Here is a 7,164-nt window from a genome sequence, read left to right on the forward strand (position 1 = left end):
CTGTGTGAGACAGACAGGGAATGACACGCGACAAAGGTCGTCGGTATCAGGATTTGAACCTGTGACCCGCTCTCAGGCATTAAAGCCTATATTCAATCAAAATGCACCTCAGCACCTCGACCGCATTAAGGCCAGCGAGTTTTAAATGTTTGCTTTGAACTATAATAGGGCCGGCCTATATATTCAAAGATTTGCATACATTTTCATGTTTTTTGCCAAAGTATAAAATAATGGTTAAAGTGGTCCAAATCTAAATTGACACAGATGCTTTCCCAGTTGCAATGGGTTATGAGGAGTGAGGACCATCCCACAGTCTTAGGGACACATAAGTTCCACCACCACCCCTTTCTTTGTCATTAGGGGTGTCGTGTTGTGATACTGATGACCACAGCCTCGGAACCTGTTTGTTAGTCTACCTTTTGTGTGACAATTGTTGGTATTTGAGTAGATTTACATTACTTGTTACAAACTGGAATTGTATCTCCCCTCTTGTCCTCAAGGAGATACCAAATGATGGTTCAGTAAATACAGGCCTGGAGGAGACGCATTGAGTGTAAGTAGGTATAGATGCAGATTTTTAGCATGTTAAATGGACCAGACCAATACGGCCAACCATTGAGCTAAAAGGATGACTTCATTCATTTCAAAAGCTGCATATAACTTTTATATTATGTCATCAAGTGGAAGTGTAGATCGGCACAAAGTCAGTGAAAACATAGACCAGGTTTGCACACTTTGACCAACATTGCTGCCAACTCAAACCCACAATCTGGGGTCATCTTGACACTCACAGTCACTGGGCAGGTGCGGAGGATACTTCGCATTACGTATACAAATGTAGCCTACTGTGTTTCAATGTTTACATATGGCATTATTTCAGTGTTTGATTTAATAATTTATTATAGACATTCTGTATATGAATCCCCTGAAACACTATATAAACAAAGGTTATTATCATTAATAAGATATATATTATACAGACACATTTTAAGATTGATGATTTATCAAGCTATTTACAAGTTATACTATATCATTGATATTTTTTACAAGAAACAGGAAATTGAATCAACTATAGTACAAGTAAGAATAAAACTAAACAAGAAACATATTGTGTTTTCTCTCCATCCAGCAGCAGACAATGTCTTCCTAGTTTTCTTCCTAGAGGTGAAGCTCCCTGCATCTTCAACCCGCTGCTCATCATTCTGGACCTGGGGTGATGTTGGTGGCGGTGGAGGGCTGGTGATAAGATGAGACAAGATAAGACTTTATTGATCCTGCGAGGGAAACTCAGCCGCCAAAGGCAGCACGGCAGCTTAAGATACATGCAGTTACACATGGTACTGTAGATACAGCAGGGTAAAAGTCATCACACTCAAAGGAAACGGCATCAGCAAATGAACACAATATGTAACACTATACATCCGCAACAGTGCATGCATAATGCAGGACAAAGATAAATAATAAAAGTAGTTAAAGTATATCCTGCACCGGTCCAGTCTGAACTGAGAAACTGCTTTCTGCTATGATGCTCCAGTGTCATGGAACAATCTTCAGCTCGTGCTAAAAATGAATGCCCCAATATCCTATGGATGGACAATTTAATAACCTGCTCTTAAATCTCCCTCCCTCACTATGTAACCGTTTTTAACTTATTTTTATTTTTATTGTGTGTTTTATATCTGTATATTCTGTGTGTGTAATCTCGACAGCATTGCAATATGAGTTCAAACCTCAATGCTCTTTTCGAGAATACATTTTCAATCAACCATGCCAGATAGAGTACTACTTACTGTAATGAACTGTTGCTTGTGGTGGGTGGCTCAGTTGCATGAACTAATGCAACCAAGACATTGCCAACTTCTTCATCCTCCTGGACATGAGGTGACGTTGGTGGAGTTCTGGAGTCTGAATCGTCTGTCCTCCTCCTTCCAGGCATGATGTTGTCGTTTGTGGTGGTGGACAGCTCAGCTTCATAAGCTGATGTAATCATCTTGGACCATTGACACCTCAACAAATGAAGATAAGATGGTTAAAAAGACATCACACTCAGAAGAAACACCCATACAGAACGAAACATAACACAATAGAGGGTATGCGCATGCTTAAAGTCAATGGCACATCGAGTGGCAAAGCGAGTGGCAAAGCAACACGCAAAGTGAGTTTAACATTGTTTAACGTTGTTTAATGCAATCAGATAGGACTTTTCTGCTTGGATGTATCATGGGCTATCAAGGCCAGAAAGTAGTGCTTTCATAGAGCAAGACAAAATAACTAATAAGAGCACACACATTAGGAATGTCAGATGGTAATACTTACTGTAAATGATCTGCAATGCGCTCTATCCATGCAGCAGCAGCATCCACGCTCTTCCTCACACTTGTAAACTTGGAGAATTTCATCTTCTTCTTCTTCTTCCTCTTCTTGTTCTTCGGAGTTTGCTTCGAGCTGAAGAAGATCCCTGCATTGTTACATGATAAGTTGACGTTGATGATTAATTTACATACAAATAATTATGATTAACAGTTGAATTACATTTTTGGCATTGAACATGGAACATGTTTTGCTATTACAATTTACATTTAGCATTATACAGTTTTACGCTTTTATGCTTTGGAATCTACAATTGCAGAGGGCAGATATATGACAAATAACTTAATATGCATGTACTTGTACTATGTACCAAAACAGGCCATATTTTATAATGTTATACTTATAGCATGTCTACTGTATAGCAGATCATCTTGTACAAAAGTCTTAAAGCTCATATAGAGCTTGTAATTCTGCTATTTACACTATTTTAAAATATTTTTCAAAAAGTTTGGACATTTTTTCAACAGAATAATACATTATGGAAACTACCATGATCTTCAACCCGCTGTTTATGATCCTGGACTCGAGCTGATGTTGGTTTAGGGCTGCTGATGATAAAATACAAAAGAAAATACAATTATTTAGTAGTTACTTTGTAGATTTCGATTATTATTACAAAACATGCATTACCCACTTCAGCCCTATCATTTTGGCCTTTTGAAAATAGCCGATCTACAAGCTCACACTGCGTTGCGTTGCGACACATTGTGATCTTGTAGAACTTTAAGTACATTGATAACATGATACCAATACTTTTGTACATTCACTCAAGTACATTTTTAATTCCCGACTTGCAGTTTGATACTTTTAAGCAGATCTGTTCAAATAACATGCTATCTAAATGACATTTGTTAACACATGCAAGAAGAACAAACCTGAACTGGATGATGTTGGAATCATCTGTTGAACTCTTTGATTGGCCAAAGAAACTCTTCTTCAAGCTATAGATGGATATAGTCAGAATATTGCATTGGCATCATTTAAAAGCAAAAAGCAATGCAATCATTAAAATGGAAATTGAGCAAAACAACAATAGGCGATGAAGCAAAGGTGCAAACACGAGAGGGGGAAAACAACTATTATAATCAACACAATTACACACACAATGACTATTCAGCAGACACCAGTTCAACAATAGTGTGAACACAAGAAAAAAAACAATACAAACACAAAACACAACTAACCTCCTCAAGATTGTTTTCCCTGCCATCCTCTGCTTGTTGTCCTTGCACCAGTGCGACTCATCTCTTCACTTCGAAATGAAATGAAGAGTTTAAAATCCTGCCTGTATTCTGCACGCACATATAGGCGAGCTCTGATTGGTGGAGCGTCTGTTAACAAGGAAGGTCGGAGGTCCACCTACAGCACGTGGTCCACCAATCAGACCAACCAGGCCCCCCTCTACCTCTCTGAACTCATCAACCGCCATGTCCCCTCCCGCTCCCTCAGGTCAAGCACTGCCAACCAACTGGAACCCCACAAATCTAACAAACGGACATGGGGAGACCGGGCCTTTGCAGTGGCTGCCCCTTCTCTCTGGAACTCACTCCCAACCCACATCAGAGCTGCCCCCACCCTCGAAATGTTCAAAAGCACACTCAAAACCCACCTTTTCAAACTGGCTTTCCCTACATAACCCCCCCCCCCCACACACACACACACACACACACACACACACACACTGACACACCCCTTCTTGTTTGTCCCTCTTTTGATTTTGATTTCTAGTTTTTAACCTTTTAAACCTTTTTAAATAGTTTTCTAATAAATATGTCTGTACTCTTTCTGTAAAGCGACTTTGGGTACCTAGAAAAGCGCTATATAAATCGTATATATTATTGTATATATTATTATCATTGCTGTGTGACAAATAATAGACCAGTCATTCCTCCAATAGTGCGGGGACATTCAGACCCAAATGACCCCCTCTCCGGCACCTATATGGCTTCCAGCTCAATGCTAGTAAGACCAAGAAGGACTTGATGGTGGACTACCAAGCACACACCAAGAGGATACCTCACCGTCAATGGGGAGGTTGTGGAGATTGTAGACTAGGCTACAAGTTTCTAGGCGTGCATCTGAATAGGTCGTTGGACTGGTCTGACAACTCTCTATACACTGACTACAGCAAGGAGGAGGAGCAGGCTATTCTTACTGAGAAGATCAGATCTTTGGGTGTGTGCAACAAGATGTTGCAGATGTTCTACCAGTGTGTTATTATGGCCATTGGCCAGTGTTCTCTTCTTTGGAACATATCCGAGGTGGGGGTGAGGGTGGGATAATAGAAACAATAGATTCACCTATACCCCGGATGAGACTTAATTGGCATATCCTTTGTGCTGGTAGCTAATAAGGATTTACATCAAGACGCGTTGGTTGCTCTGCCAGCCAGGTCTTGGAGTATTGATTGATTGATTGATTGATTGATTGATTGATTTATTAACAGTTTGCAGAATTACAGTACATTTCAAGTACAACTCAATACAAAAAACTGTCAACTGTGAGTGGACGACACCATAAAGCATTACACTTACACTTATAATAGGGTCCACCATTTTCAATTCATCAAAACATTAAGAGACGTATACGAATATACACAACTATAATAGTCAAAACAGGATACCATCATAGAGGAGGTAAAAAGGGAAAAGAAACACATGACTGTTGGTAGGGCGTTCCACATTTTTGTGGCGGAATTAATTTAGTCCCTTGTTTGTGCAGAATCTGGGTTGCACATGGTTTGTTGAACTCCCTCTGGTGTTGTGGGTGTGGACTTCGTTGACATTAAGGAAGTATTTAAGACCGGTACATGGGTATCTTGGTGGTGTAGCGAATCTTGTGGACCAGACCCATTGCAACATGCTGTACTCAACCTTAAGCCATTCCAGCCTGTCAAAGTGGGCAGGGGTGAGGTGGGTTTGGGGAGTGAGGCCAAGTAGTAGCCCGACCAGTTTGTTTTGGGAAGTCTGGAGCCTTGTTTTAAGGGCCGTAGAGGTGCTGTGGTACCAGGATGTGCATGCATAGTCGAAGAAACCTTGTACGAGGGCTCCTGTTAGGGTCTTCAAGGTGATTTTGCTGACCAGTGAGGAGATCCTGTATAGGAATCTTGTTCTTTGGTTGACTTTTTTGATTACAGTGTTCCGTTCACCTCCACCATCTGTTCTCTCCCCTCCAGGTAGGATTGCATTCAGCTAAATGATGTGCCATAAAAACCAATTGCTTTTAGCTTGTTAACCAGTATGGAGTGGTTCACGGTGGAGTGGTTCAAAGATGTACTCTAATGGCACTAATCATTTGTTTTATTTTAAATCATGAAAAATGAGTTTTGAATTTGAATTGAATCGATTGTGTTTTGGTGTGGTCAGATGGGTGGGTAATCCAGAAAAGGTTGAGCACCAGTTTTTTATAGTATCTTATTTTAATTGTATTGTTTTGTATTGTATTGCTTGCTGTGCATATTACATATTACAATGGTTTGTTATAAAGCATCTTTATATATCAACACACACTTGCTCTATTAGCGTTATTGTTCTTTCACCCTTTGACCTGGCCAGGCTCCAAAGTGAACCGCTGAGTTGGTGCGCTACCTCTTCAGGGCAGTGAGAGGAGCCCTTCCTCCCTTTAGAAGCAGCCACAGACAGGACCAACTCAGTGGCCTTGTGGTTAGAGTGTCCGCCCTGAGACTGTAAAAATGGGACTCAGTGCCTCCCTGCTTGACACTCAGCATCAAGGGTTGGATTGGGGGTAAGTCCCTGCGACATACTAGTGTCATGTCCAGGGGGTGTACTAGCTGCCTGGCCCTCACGCTACAGAAACAGGACATAGGCTCCTGCCCTCATGGCTTGGCAAGGCTACTTACAGACAGGAGGCCTGGCCAGTCAGCAGGTCCATAAGGCTCTCAGTGGGTATACGTAGCTATAGATCACAAGACAAGAATCTCCATTTAACCACTTGAAACCTAGCATCCATATTCTGGGGTGAACATTTGTTGATCAGCTTTTCCCCACAATTACATTTGGTGTAGATGAGCACTATACTATAACACATCTGTTTTGACAGGTGGGCTGTGGTGCTATTGGCTGTGAGATGCTGAAAAACCTTGCACTGCTTGGCATGGGATTGGCCAAAAGCTCAATGAGTGTGCCCACCTCCTTATCCAGGCTTCCATTATCTCCAATTTCAACTACTCCCTCCTTGCTGGTCTGCCAGCTCTCAAACGGCTACAGCTGTTGGATAAAGCCACAACACTCCTGGTCTTCATCCTCAAAATCTTCCCATCTCCCCACATCTGCACTCACGCAACTGGCACTCGGTTGCTACTCGCATCCAAATCAAATACACTTGGTCACCTAGTACAAGGTGACCAAGGGCATGGCTACTTGGCAAGATCACAGCTGTTTCCTCACACTTCAATCGTCAAAAACGCCTTTCCCTACGGCACCCTGGCCAAGTGTTCTATATCTAGACTGAGTCTAGACTCTTCTCCAAGTTCTCCATCATGGTCCCAACTTGCTGAGGACTGGCATCTCCCCTCAGTCAGAAGAACTGCAGAATCACATCTGCCTGCCACAGACTGAAAACATATCTTTTCAGACTCCCACTTATTTCTCTGTATGAGTTTGTAATTTATGTTGATGCTGAAATAAATTAAATTGCATTCATTTATTTAGAATTATTATTAATTGTTGTCTTTCCAGCATCCAAAGTTCCCCAGATCCTATACATTATGTTACCCTGTTCAGTATTCTGTTAACACACATGAAGTCAACTTAGGTTTTATGTTGTCAGGAAAAC

This window comes from Protomyctophum bolini (assembly GCF_963924005.1).
Source record: "Protomyctophum bolini genome assembly, chromosome: 3".
NCBI lineage: Eukaryota > Metazoa > Chordata > Actinopteri > Myctophiformes > Myctophidae > Protomyctophum > Protomyctophum bolini.